Source organism: Taudactylus pleione, unplaced genomic scaffold (genome assembly GCF_031769625.1).
Source record: "Taudactylus pleione unplaced genomic scaffold, aTauple2 ptg000289l, whole genome shotgun sequence".
Lineage (NCBI taxonomy): Eukaryota > Metazoa > Chordata > Amphibia > Anura > Myobatrachidae > Taudactylus > Taudactylus pleione.
Genome location: NW_028284691.1, coordinates 6,095,855 through 6,113,502, shown reverse-complemented (window position 1 = coordinate 6,113,502; position 17,648 = coordinate 6,095,855). Strand labels below are relative to the sequence as shown.

General features: G+C 49.4%; 1 long non-coding RNA gene across 1 annotated transcript in view; it reads left to right on the top strand.

The window, feature by feature from the left end:
• Window positions 1-3,047: 3,047 nt before the first annotated feature.
• Window positions 3,048-17,648, top strand: part of LOC148511954 (uncharacterized) — a 31,587-nt gene continuing 16,986 nt past the window's right edge. Inside the window, exon 1 of the long non-coding RNA XR_015880211.1 lies at window positions 3,048-3,191. This is a non-coding gene — a long non-coding RNA (uncharacterized LOC148511954). The remainder of the gene's footprint in view (window positions 3,192-17,648) is intronic.

Below are 17,648 nucleotides of genomic sequence, written 5' to 3'. Positions count from 1 at the left end.
GTATAGGTAACATTTAGTGACTTACCTAGGTGTTCCTATGATCTCTGCTGGTCCTGAGCATCCTTTTATTACACAGGACACTGCGCTTCAATTACAGGCACAGTTTTATTAAGAAATACCCATCTGTTGGCACACTGCCACGGAGAGTGATGTCACAGCTTTTTACAATAAGGGAAATTGAAAGGTTACTTGTATAACAAGGTACAACCAATACAAAATTGGAAAATAAAAGCATAAACCAAAACAAAAAATCAAATCATAGCAAAGTCAATAATCAGTTGTTAGGTCAGAAGGTGGGCGTGTACCCAACGTGTTTTCGTCCGGTGAGACTTTTTCATGGTTGCTGGCTATTGTCCTGCTTCCTAACCCCTTACCCAATCTGTCTATCCGCAGTGTCCGATGTTGGTTGATTCTAGAACCAAGTGGGCTAAAGGACATCTGATGTCACAACCATGTGACCCATGATGGCAGGGGGAGGGACAAGGTCAGTGGGCTAGCAGTTTCACTATCCACACAGACATCTATTGGGAAAAGTAACCTTGCCTGAAGTGTGGCGAGTGAAGTCAGCCCACGAGGGTACAAGTTGGGTCCCATGTTTTAAACTTGAGCTGACCTTGCTCCTCCCCCTGCCATCGCGGGTCACATGTTTGTGACATCAGAGGTCCTTTAGGCTGCTTAAATTTAGACCTACCCATCTGGTGTTAATTCCCGGCACTTCTGGGTTTATCTAATAGTGGTCTAGTGACACATAACTGTGCTTGTTCCGCTTCCCGTCATAGCCGCATTGGCTATTTTGGTGGTGTTATTTCTGATGGTCCTGATGTGTTCCCCTTCTGTTGGCAGCCATGTTTAGGTTCACTGTGAGGGATATCCGTTTTCCCAATGTTACACTGCCCGTGATTTTAATCAATATGGGCATATTGGTGCTAGTCAAGTCAATTCTCTCATAGGAAGTTTCACATAAAAAGTCAGTGATGCTTTCCTCATTATATAGGCTACCTTACTGTAGGACACACTTTTGTTCTATAAAAGTACATCTGCCACTAAGATCCTTAAAATATATATTTACGGCGCATAAGTAAAGTAACACACCTATTCTGTCCTCTCATTTATTTTCATAAAGCGTAATATAATGCACAACTTTTCTTTCCCATTGAGCCATAATATTACTTCTTGGTGGAGGGGATATTTACTAAAGGGAGGTTTTGTGACACTGCTGGTTTTTGGAGGTTTTTTACCTAGTTTTCAAAGCGCCAGACTTTCTAAAGGCCAATCCATTCTACAACCTCCATAAAAGCACTGTTTTACAAAGCACCACATTAGAAAGAAGTATTATTTATACATTATATTATTGTGGTAATATTTATTTATTTCAGAGGCATCACTTATTATTTTATGACGTTGGCAGTATCCGGTTGTCTGATCGACCTCAGTTAGATCGACAATACATGCATCGACAATACATACATCGACCACCGTACATCAACTCCATCGAGGTCGACAGGTACTATAGGTCGACAAACTATACATCGACCGCACCTCTATATCAACAAACGCGAGATCGACACAGACATTAGATCGACACTACATATGATCGAAACATAGCATACCGACAATATGAAGATCGACAACACACATGATAGACATAATAAAAGATCAAAACTAAATAGTTAGTCAGTTAATAGATCGACATATAAATAGGTTGACAGTTAATAGATCGACATATAAAAAATTGACGAGTCCAAGTTCGACACCAAATAGTTTGACAGTTAATAGATAGACATATCTAAGATCGACGAGTCCTAGATCGACACTAAATAGGTCGACAGTTAATACATCGACAAATAAATGATCGACATGTTACAGGTAGACAATACAAAAAGGTACACATCCTAGATGGTGCCCCGCTAATAGCACATCTCCCGCTAGACGGCTTGTTATTGCTGGGGAGAAGATGCGCCCAGGTCCAGGCTGCCGTCTAGCTTAAGACGCTGCTGGGGAAGCGTCTTAAGCTAGATGGCTTGTTATTGCCGAGGTGAAGATGCCCCCAGGTCCAGGCACCCAGGAATAGCGGGGAGAACAGAGCATGAGCATGGGGGTGTCCAGCAATTAGGGACAAGGGCTGCAGGGTGGATGTTGAGGCTTGCATTGCTAGGAACGCTAGCAGGGATGTAAGGGCTGGCTGGGACCTGTAGTGCCACGGTTGAAAGTAGTGGCGGGGGATGTGCTATTAGCGGGGCAGCATCTAGGATGTATACCTTTTTGTATTGTCTAACTGTAACGTGTCGATCATTTATTTGTCGATCTATTAATTGTCAACCTATTTAGTTTCGATCTAGGACTCGTCGATCTTTGATATGTCGATCTATTAACTGTCGAACTATTTGGTGTCGAACTTGGATTAGTTTGATCTTTATATGTTGATCTATTAACTGTCAACCTATTTATATGTCGATCTAGGAAGCGTTAATCTATTGTTACTGTCAGACTTTACATTGTCTCACTATTAGTTGTCGATCTAAGTACTGTCGCCCTTATATACCTGTCTATCTTAGATATTCGATGTATTACATATCGATCTATTGTCACGTTCGACTATATTACAGTCTAACTAATGTTACCTTCGATCTACACTCCCTAACTAGCGTGGTCGACCTATTTATTGTCTATGTAGACACGGCCAAGTGCCATGAAAAACTGATGCAAATAATGCTATGGGGACTATACAGCTTAATAAATCATAATGTTTGAATGATTGTCATTTGAAAAAAAATTAGTGCAGTATTTCAGATAACATTAGTGTATTTTTCCTATGGCCTAACTTGCATTTAATTATGTACTGTTTATATGAGAGACAGATATTTATATACAACAATTACTATGACAACTGTATGGTCAAAATACTTCAGACCTTTGTTTATGTCAGTAAATGTTTTACTGTGGGACCTTTTCCGCTGCAAGATTACAGACTGTTCTGACTGCCTCTCTGCACAGTGCACACTAATAAATCTGCAAGTTGCCTGGGCACTGAGGAGTGGGAGTGTCTTCTCAGGGAGTGTACTGTTGATGAAATAACAGATCTCGCTGAAGCTGAAAACCTGGATGTTGTCCCTAAACTTTCACACTTCATTTACCATAAAGTTACCTATCTAATCTCAACGCAATCACTGATCTCTGTGTACCAGAGGAAGGTATGTGCAATGCTTTATACATTGTCTATATTACTAGGAACAAATAGGTTTCATTTCCAAGTTCATTTTATCTGAGTATTTATGTATTTATGACCAGTTGATATGCCTCACTTAGATCCAAGATCCACAGCTGCATGTATTTGTATCTCAGTTTTTAACGGTTTTAGGAATACTTTAACGGGACGTACTAAAAGGAATGACAAGCTGGTCTGCATAAATGGAATGCCAATTGACTATAATGGGAGCACACTAAACTTTTATGTATTTTTTAAAAATCTTAAACCTATGAACTATATCTTCTGTACACTTCTTACTAAGATGATTTCACATATTTTACATGTGGATTGACATGGAATGACGCACGTTTACTACGGAATAACAGCTGTTTTATTCGCCATCCCCAGACAAATCTGTCATTAAAACAGTACATATGTCCCATATAAAGACTCCGATAATTATATGATCCCCTAAGTGCACAAACTTTTCCTTTTCTACATACATCTACCTATAAGTGTACCTTACTATACATGTCACATAATGCGGAATGATGCACGTTTACTATGGAATGACAGCTGTTCCGGTTGCCATCCCCAGACAAATCTGTCATTAAAACACTGCATATGTCCCATATAAAGACTCCGATTTTTATATGATCCCTTCAGCGCACAAACTTTTCCTTTTCTACATACATCCACCTATAAATGTACCCTACTATACATGTCACATAATGTGGAATGACGCATGTTTACTACGGAATGACAGCTGTTCCGGTTGCCATCCCCAGGCAAATCTGTCATTAAAACAGTGCATATGTCCCATATAAAGACTCCGATTTTTATATGATCCCTTCAGCGCACAAACTTTTCCTTTTCTACATACATCCACCTATAAGTGTACTCTACTATACATGTCACATAGGGCCTGATTCAGAGCCGGACGCTATTTGCGCTCGCTCGTTCAGAAAAAGGGGTTGGCTATTTAATTTGACCGTTCGCTCTTTGCGGTCTGTTGACGCCTCTATGTCTGAACGAGCGAACAAAACATGCGGTCGTGATTTTGTAAAAAACGCCCCCTGCCCGCTCACATCATACGTCATTTCCGCTATTTATTAGATTAATCGAGTACATCGAAAGGCGTATGAACTGCTCGCTGTTCTTGTGGTTGCATTTTCCTACCGCAATCATGCGAGCAGTTCTGGCTAAAAGACAACCAACTGACGTGGTCGTTGACGCTGCTTTGTTAATTATGCACACCCTTAAAACGCCCGTTTTGGCATGCCTGCGTTCGGATCTCCACTACCCGTTTTCAAGCACCTTCCCCTGTTACCACCCACAAATGCCTCACTCTGTCACTCAAATTAGCAGGCATTCGCTATTTTGTGAGCACACGATTTTTGACCACACTGACTGGTTCGCGCATGCGTATTACAACCCATACGCATGCGCAGATGTGCGAACATCGCTCGGAACGAACGAGCGGCCGCTTACGAGGGGCTCTGAATGAGGTCCATAATGCGGAATGACGCATTTTTACTACAGAATGATAGCTGTTCTGGTTGCCATCCCCAGGCAAATCTGTCATTAAAACAGTGCATATGTCCCATATAAAAACTCCGATATTTATATGATCCCCTAAGTACACAAACTTTTCCTTTTCTACATACATCCACCTATAAGTGTACCATACTATACATATCATATAATAAGGAATGACGCACGTTTACTATGGAATGACAGCTGTTCCGGTTGCCATCCCCAGGCAAATCTGTCATTAAAACACTGCATATGTCCCATATAAAGACTCCGATTTTTCTATGTTCCTCTAAGCGCGCACACTTTTCCCTTTTGTATATGCGTTCGCCTATACCTGTACCCTATTATACATGTCACATAATGCGGAATGACGGCCGCTTACTACAGAATGACAGCTGTTTTATTTGCCATCTTAATGCAAATCTGTCATTAAAACAGTGCATTTGTTCTGTGGCCGGAGGCTGGCCACACATGGCTAATGGTGGCTGCGGAACTGAAAGGGATAACCCCTTGTGCTGCTGCACCATTTTTAAATAGAACATTAGGCACTAGGTGGCCATTTTGAATGCTAGGCGCCGGGTGTGTTAAAGTGTATTTTTAGATGTATTGTCTGCTGTGGCCCGGCCCCACTCCGAAGGACGCAGCAATGGTGTTAACCCCTAATTGCGCTGCATTGGGGGACGGGTGTTAGGAGCCGCTCAGTGTTCCACGCTGGCGACCGGGAGCTTAGCTCCCGGCGTCCCAGCTACATAGCAAGGCTGCTGGTCCACCCCTGATGCGCTGCACTGTGGGGGACGGTGTGCAATCAGCCACTGCAGCTGGGACATAGGGCCTGATTCAGACCTGCTCGCTAAGATGCATACTCTCGCTGCTATTGATGGTTTGCAGTGGGTACTCAGTTTGTGTATACCTTAGAGAAAGTTCACAATGCATTCGCTCACTGCGCATAGACAGCCCAGCAGAGTGAGTGACAGGGGAAGCCGTTTGTAGGTGATAACAGGGGCTGGCCATTAAAAACAGGGGAGGGGAGGTGCAAACGTAAGCGTGACTGAGCATCTCAATGGCATTTTAGAGGTGTGCATTATTAAAGGACAGCATCATAGTACACGTCACCTGGCTTGTTTTTACACTGAAGTGCTCGCAGTGCTTGTGGCAGGGTATGGTCAACCTCAAGCGCTGCGATAGCATCCGATGTTACCCAATGTACTGATGGTTGCATACACTTCCTGGACATGACGTTCACAAGAGGACGTCTTAAAATAGGCTGGTGGGTGTCTGCATACACTATGTTATCGCTCTCTAAGAAATACTGGGCGTGCTAATGCATTGCTGTGCGGGAGCACTGCCTACGCAATCTGCATACACATCATGTGAGCGATCGCATCTAGTGAGCTCCTCTGAATCAGGCCCATAGGACCTTATTCAGAGTCGGTTGTAAGCGCCGATGCGTTCGTAACCGACTCAATGGATAGTACTGCGCACGCGCAGCGGCCGCACTGCGCGTGCGCAAGCCCCGGAGCGAGAGAGAAACTCTCGCTCCGGAGCTCGTTACCAAAGGGGCGGCTGTCGATGTTTATCGGCGCTCGCCCCGTTTGATAGGCGGCCCGGGGTTGGTAGCAGCACAAACGGAGGCGTTCCCATGCCCGTTTTGTGGGCAGCCGCACTGACATCTTCAATGATGTCAGTGGGGAGCTTCCTGCTCAAACAGAGCAGGAAGCTCCCTGGGTCTTACGAGTGCCGAGACCCAACCTTAGGGTCTCGTCGTAAGCCCCGATGGTCGCAACCCACAGCTTAACTACCGACCAGGAGGCCGCACTTCAATAATGAAGCGGCTGCCCTCATTCAGAACGAGCGCTCGCTTCTTGCGATCACCTCTGAACGAGGTCCATAGTCCCAGGGCTGCAGGACAGTATGTTGGCTGACCCTGGGAAGGCGCTCCAGCTCTACAGGGCGGCAGGGAGAGGCTGCAGCTGGGATGCTTGTCCTGGACTGCTGGGTAGAGTAGCCGCCCACTGGGGGACAGGGTGAGCCAGCTCTCTGTACCTCCAGCACAGAGGCGCATGCTGGGGGTCAGGATTGTGTGCTCCTGATACCCCAGAGAGGCAAAAGGGTAGATGGCAGCAGGTGGTGCTTGGCGTTGAGTGCCAGGCACTGCTTGTGTTGCAGATTGCTGGGGACTGAGAGAGTAGCTCAGAGTGCCACCAGCACTGGGGTAGCAAGCCCAGCACTGAGCACTGGACACAGTAGATAAAAACACATGGGTATAAAATAAAATGTTTAAAAATGTATGTGCGGCACTGAGCCAAGGAAGCAGGTCCTGAGCTGCAGTGCTGCTGTGTGTAGAAGCCTGGTGCCGCGCACCAGGCATAGAATACAGTGTTCTCCCCAGAAATTTTTTCTAGCCTGGTGGCATCCAAAAGTAGCCGGGTGGGGGCCTTCGCAATTATGCGAGCTCCGGGAAAAGGGGTATATCCCTTACAAATCCAGACCGACAGGTCTCAGGCTGCTCCCCCACTGGCTCTCAGTCAAAAGTGCCCATTATGCAGTGCCCCCTGTATTTGTGCCCTTTATTCAGTGCCCCCTGTAGTTTTCCCGTTTATGCATTGCCCCCTGTAGTTTAGCTTTGCCCTTAAGTAGTGCCCCCAGACTGGTCCCTTATGTAGTGCCCCCAGGCTTAAATAGTGTCCCCAGACTGGCCCCTTATGCAGTGCCCCCAGGTTTAAATAGTGGGTCTGATTCAGAGCCGGACGCTATTTGCGCTCGCTCGTTCAGAAAAAGGGGGTGGCTATTTAAATTAACCGTTCGCTCTTTGCAGTCTGTTCACGCCTCTATGTCTGAACGAGCGAACAAAACATGCGGTCGATATTTTGAAAAAAACGCCCCTGGCCGCTCGTACCATACGTCATCTCCGCTATTTATTTGATTAATCGAGTACATCGAACGGCGTATGAACTGCTCGCTATTCTTGTGGTTGGTTTTTCCAACCGCAATCATGCGAGCAGTTCTGGCTAAAAGACACCCCACTGACGTGGTCGATGACGCTGCTTTGTTAATTATGCACACCCTTAAAACGCCCGTTTTGACCTTTAGGCACGCCTGCGTTCTGATCTCCACTCCCCGTTTTCAAGCACCTTCCCCTGTTACCACCCACAAACGCCTCACTCTGCCACTCAAATTAGCAGGCATTCGCTATTTTGCGAGCACACGATTTTCGGTCGCACTGACTGGTTCGCGCATGCGTACTAAAACCCGTACACATGCGTAGTTGTGCGAACATCGCTCGGAGCGAACGAGCGGCCGCTTACGAGTGGCTCTGAATGAAGCCCAGTATTCCTTATGCAGTGCCCCCAGGCTGGCCCCTTATGCAGTGCCCCCAGGTTTAAATAGTGTCCCTTCAGCAGTGCCCCCAGGCTGGTCCCTTATGCAGTGCCAGTCTTAAATAGTGCCCCTTAGGACCAGTCTGGGAGCACTGCCTGGCCCCAGCCCAGAACTTGCCTTTACTTGCTGGCAGCTTGCCGCTCGCTCTCCCACTCCCGTTGCCTCGCACTGACTAGATCTAACTAGATCCAGCAGGCGCGCGGGGCAGGTTTCTCATGTCGCGGGTGACGTCATTACTTCACCCGCGCAGTGCATCACTGGTAACGCTTGCCTCTGAAGCGATCGGAGGCTTCTTTAGCCTCCGGTCATTCAGAGGCCAGCGTTCCACACCAGGGGTCGGCGGGGGAAAGTGCCGGGCAATGCGCCCGCAGAAAACAGCCTGGGGAGAACACTGGAGTATATATATTTAAGTGTATATAATTGATTTATAGTATCTTAAATGTGTAATGTAAATTAAGTGTTTCCCCTGGAAGTCCCAGGGAATCCAGGGCACAGTGTTGGTTGATGGATCCCCTAGCCACTCCCAGGGAGACAGACTGTTCTCTTATGCAGCCTCATGCCTGAAAGTGGTATGAGGAGGTGCATGGAGAGATGGCTTATGCAGCCAGCTTAGTTGTTTCAGGGAGCTCCCAAAGAACTTCACCTCCCTGGCTAGGAAACCCTGCCCGGGCACCTTGGTTGCTGACCACTGTAGCTCAGATTCAGGCAGAGGTGGCAGGTTTGGGGCCCGATTCAGACCCGGACGCAAAGCCGCAGACACACGCTATGGGCGATTGTCACCCTCTGCGCATGCGTATGCATCGCAGTGTGCAAACCAGTCATTGCGTTCGGGAATCATGCGCTCTTAACACAAAGACTGAGCTCTGCTTTGAGTGACAGTGCCATTTGTGGGTGGTAACAAGGGAAGGTGCTTGTGAATGGGGGGGTGGTGCTGCGAACGCAGGCGTGTCTGGGTGTCAAAACTGAGTTTTATGGGTGTGCATAATTAGCATGGAGGCGTCATTGTACACGTCACTTGGTTGTATTTCAGCCTGCAGTGATCGCAGTACTTGCGGTGGGGTAGGGTCTACCTCAAGCGCTGCGTGCAGCTCCGGTGGCTCTCGATGGTTCTGATTAACCATACACTTCCTAGAGATGACGTGTGTTAAGAAAGAAAAATGGGCATCTTTAGACCGGCATGCGCTCACTCTGCCATTGCTCTCTAAGACATAGAGGGCGTCCTTACACCAGACAGTGTGATCACGGAATTTGCATACCCGACCCCTTTTGGCAGCAAGAGCGCGCAGCTTAGCGTCCGGGTCTGAATCAACCCCTTGGTCCCTTAGCAGATTCCTGGAAGTACGTTTTGGAGGGAAACCTTTCCCAGCCCTAGACGAGCTGACTCCTGGGTGGCGAATAACACACAAGGTGGGCTCAGGCACAGGGGAGTTACCACTCCCCACTGCCCATAGGGGACAATGTTAAATGTGCATGTGGACAGCACATGCACTTAAGTTGTTGGTTGAAAGCCACAGGGTGGACTTACCCCCTGTTGTAATGTGTATTGGAGTAGGATAAAAAAGGGTATGTGAGATATGTATGGGTATATCTTTTTGAACATCAAGGACTGCTATAACATCTTTGTATGCTGACCACCTTAAAGCTGAGGGGAAGTGTCTCTTTTAAGACTATTGAGCGATAAACATCTTTGCCTGTACAACGACTGCATCTGAGTCCTGCAAAATCAGAACTATTCTGTTCTCCAGCTGTTTGGGATTGAGCGCCAAACTCAAGCATTCTGCCAGTTATCATGCAGAGCCTGGTTCATTGCGAGGGATCAGGAGGAATCAGCTGACACCAATCAGGAGGTGCGGCTGCAGCTCATCGATGCAGAAGCGGTTCCAGGTTCCAACAGTAGGAGCCTGGCTGTACATAAGACGCGATTCCAAACACATTACAAGAGTTTGGTGGTGGCAGCATTGTTACACACCCACTACGCAGTGGGCAGAGTCAGTGACAGGCGGTTAATGATGGTAAGCGGGCATCCCTGATACCCCAAGATCCAGTGGGGATCAAACCCAATCTGATCGGCCAGCAAGTGAGGTCATCCGGTCACATGTCCTTTATAAATACCCCGATTTTGCTATGATCTCCTAATTACACTAATCTTTTTCCATATTTGGTCTCCTAGTCCTTTACCCTACTATACAGTATGGGATAAATTTACTATTCATGTTGGTCCAAATATGCCTGTTCGGGAATATTTTGTAATTTTTGTAAACACAAGAATTTACTATGGCAAAGACGGGACTATTTTCTGTATCTTTAGAGCTGATCACAGACGATTTTACAATTAAAATGCACCTGGAATTAAGAATTTAAATTAATACACCAGGGGTCTTCCCCGTGGCCAGCCAACAGGCTCCATTTGCTGGGCCCCACTGAGATTTTGTTAGAAGTGGGCACCCGGCTCCTTACCTGCAACACCAGCCGGAGGCTGGAGCTGGAGCCCACTCCTGAGCACCAGCTTGTGCAGTGTGTGCAGTGCACTACGAGAGAGACGTCATGACGTCTCTCCCATAGTTCAGACAGAAGAGCAGCTGAGCGGACTGGAGGCAGCATAAATAGGAGCGGGGTTTAAGGTAAGTAGTAGTATTTTTTTTTTTTGGTAAGCGGCTTTTCTACTGGGGGCACTACTACTAGGGTGCATTTCTATTAGGGTACTACTAGGGTGCATTTCTATTAGGGCCACTAGTACTGGTGGCATCACTATTGGGGGCAATACCACTAGTGGGCATTACTATTAGGGGCACTAATACTAGGGGGTATTTCTATTAGGGGCACTAGTACTGGGGCAACACTAATGGGGACATTGCATAGGGGACACAGCATAAGGGGCACTACATAAGAGGCACTACCACTACCGGGGACACTGCATAAGGGCATTACCACTGTGGGCTCTACATAAGGGGCAGCACTACTGGGGGCACTGAATAAGGGGTACTACCACTGTGGGCGCTGCATAAGGTGCACTGCACTATCACTACTGGGGGCACGGCATACGGGGCTCTACCACTACTGAGGGCACAGCATACTGAGGGCTCAAGCCCTCTGCCAGCTACCGTGCAAAGCCTGGTCCATTGCAAGGGATCAGTGGGTATTAGCCAACACCATTCAGGAGGTGTGACCGCAGCTCATTAATTCATAAACGGCATTAAGTGGTTCCAGGGCCGATGAAGAACCTGGTGGTGGCAGCAACATTACATGCCCACTGCACAGCGGGTGGAGTCAGTAACAGGTGGTTACTGACGGAAATCCCTCCAGTCACACTCGCTGTGATTGAAAGTCATCCATCAAGCTAAGCTTTTGTCGACCGCAGGGGCAGCTCGTCCGACCAAGGGCATTTTGCACCCCAGAGGAGAGGGCCTTGCACATAAGCAATATCCCAGCAGCCAAACTTGGATTAAGACCCCATGGACAGCAGATGGACCAGTGCTGCCATCACAGACAAGGGCGTAGAGAGCCCTGCCGGGCCCAGGTGAAGAGGGGGCATGGCCTAATTGAAGGAGGCGTGGCCACGCCCTCTTGAGCAAAACAAAAACACACTTTCAGCGCCGCGAAATGGCTCTGCGCGCTGGGGAGGGGGGCGCTGTGAGCCCCTCAGCCTGATGCAAAGCCAGGGAGGGCGCGATCAGTGTGATCGCTCCTCCCCACTGCAGCATAGCACACACGGCTTCATTCAGACCCGCTCGCAAGCTGGTCGATGGTGGGGCACTGTGCACATACAGTGCGCACAGTGAGCAAGCCCCGTAGCGAGTGAGAAATTCACTCGCTCCGGGGCTCGCTACAAACAGGGCGGCTGTCAATGTTGTTCGACAGCTCGTCCTGTTTTGTAGGCGGGGAGGGGGGTGGCTGGACAAATGGAGGCGTTCCTGAAGGAATGCCCGTCGTGTGTGGGCGGCCCTACTGACATCACTCGTGATGTCAGTAGTGAGCTTCCTGCTCTGTTAGAGCAGGAAGCTCACTGGAGCTTGCGGCAGACGAGACCCTACCACAAGGGTCTCATCGCAAGCCCGATGGTCGCGATAATCGCGACCATTACCTGGCCACTCGCTAAAGCTGTGGGTGGTCACCCACAGCTTAGCGAGTGGCCAGGAGGCCAAGTTAAAAAAAAAAAAAGCTTCCGCCCTCATTCAGAGCGAGCGCCTCTGAATGAGGGTCACTGTGTGTTGGGCTGCTGTGAGGAAGGGAGGGGGGAGCGGCGCTGGGCCCCTTAGGAAGCCCGGGTAAATAGCACCCACTTCCCCCCCCCTCTCGGCACCCCTGATCACAGGGATGGGTGGTAGGTGGTCTCCCTTGTTCGCCATTGGTCCCTGGGGTGGATCGCTCCTTAATAATCGGGGGGGCCAAGGGAGGACACCAGTAGACTCCGCTACCAGGGCTTAATGGTTGGGGGGGACCAGGGTGGGTTTAACCCTGGTGTTATGGTTTCCTAGGATACCCTGTGTAAACCCCTAGAACCCAATAGATGAGGCCTTCTGCCAATAACAGCCACCCGCTGTTCCCTTAGAACTGGGGACCTGATTCAGATCCTTCGCTAGATGCGATCACTCGCTCCGAACGTATCGAATTTCGGCTAAGTGATGTCAAAGCAGGCGCTCGCAGGGCAAGTCATAAGCACTCCCACTTTGTTTTGGCGAGCGATCACTTTTTGTTTGTAGAGGCCCACCAGCCTGTCTAAAGATGCCCACTTGCGTATGTCATCTCCAGGAAGTGCATGAAACCATTGGTACAGCGATCACAATCAGATGCGATCGCAGCGCTTGAGGATGACCATACCATACCCTTCCGCAAGCACTGCGAGCACTTAAGTGTATATTTCTAACAAGTGACGAGTCCTATGACGCTGGCTGCTAATTATGCACGCCTCAGAAACGACGTTGAAACATTCAGGCACGCCTGCGTCCGCAACTCCACTCCCCCCTTACTACTGTCCTGCCCCTGTTAACACCCACAAATGGCCACTCCTGTCACTCATTCCACTGGGCTGTCTTTGCAGTGCGAGCAAGCGCATCCCGATAGCTCGTACTAGTTTGCGCACGTGCACTGCGAACTATACGCAGGCGCATATTTGCAAACATCGCTAGCAACGAGCGAACGCTTGCTAGTGAGCAGGTCTGAATCAGGTCCTTAGTGTCAAGGCTCGCAAGCCCCTGACTAACTCTTCCGCCCACTTTTTCTTTGCCTTATTGAACCAAGACCCCACCAAGGCAGGATGGAGAAGAACCCCTGCAATAGTATAAATGGACTTCAGAGTAGTCTCTGACTTACGATCAGAGGCCTCCTTCAGAAAAATTGCTCCTGGCACCGGAAGTGTAGTATTCGAGAAAGCCTGGATACCGATGAATCAACAGGCGGGGGAGACTCCCACCTAGCCCTGCTGTCTGTGGGAAAAGGGTAGAAAACGCTTAGAAATCTGGAACTTCTTTTCCGGATTTTTCCAAGCTGCTGCTAGCTGGTCATCTAGCTCCTGTGAAACAGGAAAAGTAAGAGACGCTTTCTGTGTAATGGCAATGGCCGACTGAGTTGGAGACTCCTCGTCTGTTACCTTAAGCACTTGCCGCACTGCAAGAATAAGAGCATCCAACCCCTGAGGGCCTTCCAACTCCTAAAGACCCTCTTCCATGAGCAGATCCTCATCGGAGTCCTGTAGAAATTCTCCTACTTCTACCTGAGAAACACAGTCCTCATCAGATTCATCTGATTGCAAAAGCGCCGGTAAAGCTCTCTTTCTAGATAGCAGCTGTGGTGGAACCCCCATACTCTGGGAGGAGACCTCCATTACCTGAGTCCAAGTTTCCATAGTCCAAGTTAGGGTTTGCACCCAGGCTGGTTCTGTCTGCAATACCGATGAGGGTCCAGGATTACAACTCTGCGTTCTAGACGCCTCCCTTTCTCTGTGAGATTCAGCAGAGAGATGAGACCTAATACCTGCTAGTGACGCAACCAAAGGAGGTGAAAGGTCCTGTATTGGGGCAGGGCAGCCAGGGGCAGGGTCCCACCATCACAAGAATCGCACAACAGAGCCCCCTCCAAGTGAGTAAACTTAGCGTTACACTTCTTATAGGCATATAATTTTTGTTACGCTTTTGATGTTGCTCCCCTGCCTGTCATATTGCTCCACTAACATCAACCAATCAATGCACAGGCACACAGTGACAGTGAGGAGAAAACAGAAATAGAGCAGCCAAGCACAGCAATAGAGAGAGGAGTGTCACACAACCCACACCCTTAATTAATGGCTCACCAGATCCACCAAATCTCCCCCCAACAGCACACTCAATGTACCAGAAGCTTGAGGATGAAGATGGCAATCTGCAGAGCTGTTGCTGTGCCCAGGAATCAGCGGGCAGGAGATGCTGACCTGGTGTGCTACGTGGGAACTGAGCGCAGGAGAAAGGGAGAAGCACGCTTTCCCTGTCTAACCCGCCTCCGAAGTGAAGTGTAAGCTCCGCCCCCATTCTGACTGACATCCGGCCAAATATGGCTGCCTGCAACACACAGTACCAAGATGTGAGAAAACTGCACTGCCAGGTTTCCCCTGCTGCTTGTCGTGACCGGGAAGGCTGGCCATAGCCGTGCCACCGGACTGTGCGGCAGTCAGGGGGGACACAGACCCAGCCGCGAGCAGCTGCGGAGGGTCCCCGCAGCACTGATGTGCTAAGACCTGGGACCCGGACGCACGCTGCAGGCAGCGGCGGCGGGTCCCTCCGGCTGGCTCCAACAGAGCAGGCAGACAGGGGCTAACTGTCTGCCTGTGTCCTCAATGAGTTGCAATAAAGGAGAAAAAATATGAAAAGTAACTGCATAAACAGCCTAAGCTGACGACCAGGGAACCAACTCCCTGGAGGCACAATTCTTGACACTAGGGATGAGGGGGGCATAGAGGTGGAGGAGCCAGTCACACTTATTCAATTCTTAAAGTGCCGGCTCCTCTCTACACCCCGTCTATACCCCACAGTACTGAGGACCGGATTCAGACCCGGATGCTAAGAAGTATTCACTCGTAGCTGCCGATGTTCGTATTCTGCGCATGCATATGCATCGCAGCGCTCATACCAGTGCGAAAGCTCGGGAAGCGTTTGCTCGCTGCGCATAGACAGCCCAGCAGAGTGAGTAACAGGAGAAGCTGTTCGTGGGTGGTAACAGGGGCTGGCCACTAGAAATGGGGGAGTGGAGGTGTGAACGCAGGCGTCCCTGAGCGTCTCAACGCTGTTTCAGAGGCGTGCATAATTTAGAGACAGCGTCATTGTACACGTCACCTGGCTGTTTTTTACACTGAAGTGCTCGCAGTGCTTGCGGTAGGGTATGGTCAGTCACAAGCGCTGCAATCGTATCCAATGGTACTCGATGGTACCGATGGTTGCATACCCTTCCTGGAGATGACGTGCGCAAGTGGGCGTCTTAAGACAGACTAGTGGGCGTCTGCATACACATTGTGCTGGGTCCCCAGCATGAAGCACTCAGTGGCTCCCTACACCTATTCCTGTGGAGCTGGGGTGCCGTGATCCATGCTCCGGGTCCCCAGCGTGGAGCCCTCAGTGGCTCCCTGCACCTAGTCCTCTGGAGCTGGGGCATCGGGAGCAATGCTCTTGGACCCCAGCGTGGAGCACTCAGCGGCTCCTTAACACACCACACAGATGAAACAAATTTCATCATTTTTACACACCCGGCGCCGGTAACCCCTTCATTGCCGCGGCCTCCATTAACCACGTGTGGCCGGAATAGGTATGAAGTCCCGATGGCTAAATAGCCGGTTCCCTTGAGAACGCCTGCCGTTTGGGGGCTGCCCCACTGACATCACAAGTGATGTCAGTGGAGAGCTTCCGACTCTGTTAGAGCCGAAAGCTTTCTGGGGCTTGCGATGAACGAGACTCTACCACAAGGGTCTCGTCGCAAGCCTGATGGTCGCAATGGTCTTGACCATCGTGACCATCATCATGGCCGCTCGCAATAGCTGTGGGTGGTCACCCACAGCTATGCGAGCGGCCAAGAGGCCGCTCCAAAAAAAAAAAAAGCCCGGCCCTGATTCAGAGCGAGCGCTCTGTCATAGCGAGCGGCTCTGAAGCAGGCCCTCTATCCCTACTCTTCCCCCCCCGCCCCCCAACCTTCCCTTAATGGTGCATAACCCTAACCTCCCCCCTAGTCCCTAACCTCCCCCAGGGGTGCCTAACCCTACCATGCTGCAGCCTAAACCTAACCCTCCAAGGACGGGTGCCTGACCAATACCTCCTGCTGGGGGTGCCTAACCCTCCGCACTACGAGTGCCTAACCTCCCCCAAAAAACAAACACAAACCCCACTACGCTCTCTAAAGCTAACCCTCCCCCCTCCCTGCACGCGGCTAATGCTAAGGTCGCTCGGACTTTCCTTGTTCGATCCAGCACCCTTCTGTGTTTTAGCGTCGGGATTAAAATAGATAGGTGTCAAAATACCGACGCCTATCTTAATCCCTTGGCAGGATTCGGATGTCGGTAATGAGATCGGCAGCCCAAAATAACTACATCCCGTGTGGCCGGCCTCCGGGGAATAAAACAGCTGTCTTTCCGCATTATGCAACGGGTACAGGTATAGGTGGATGCATATAGAAAGGGAAAAGTGTGTGCGCTTAGGGGAACATAGAAAAATCAGAGTCTTTATATGGGACATATGCAGTGTTTTAATGACAGATTTGCCTGGGGATGGCAACCGGAACAGCTGTCATTCTGTAGTAAACGGGCGTCATTCCGCTTTATGTGACATGTATAGTATGGTAAACCTATATGTAGATGTATGTAGAAAAGGAAAAGTTTGTGCACTTAGGGGATCATATAAAAATCGATGGGGATGGCAACCGGAACAGCTGTCATTCCATAGTAAACGTGCGTCATTCCGCATTATGGGCCTGATTCAGAGCCGCTCGTAAGCGGCCGCTCGTTCGCTCCGAGCGATGTTCGCACATCTGCGTATGGGTTGTAATGCGCATGCGCCAACAAGTCAGTGCGGTCGGAAATCGTGTGCTTGCAAAATAGCGAATGCCTGCTAATTTGAGTGACGGGATGAGGCGTTTGTGGGTGGTAACAGGGGAAGGTGCTTGAAAACGGGGAGTGGGGATCCGAAACGCAGGCGCGCCAAACGGTCAAAACGGGCGTTTAATGGGTGTGCATAATTAACAAAGCAGCGTCATCAACCACGTCACTTGGTTGTCTTTTAGTCTAAACTGCTCGCATGATTGCGGTAGGAAAATGCTACCACAAGAATAGCGAGCAGTTCATACGCCTTTCGATGTACTCGATTAATCAAATAAATAGCGGAGATGACGTATGATGCGAGCGGACAAGGGGCATCTTTACAAAAATAGCGAGCGCATGTTTCGGACGCTCGTTCAGACATAGAGGCGTCAACAGACCGCAAAGAGCGAGCGCTCAATTTAAATATCCAGCCCCTTTTTCTGAACGAGCGTCCGCAAATAGCGTCCGGCTCTGAATCAGGTCCTATGTGCCATGTATAGTAGGGTACACTTATAGGTG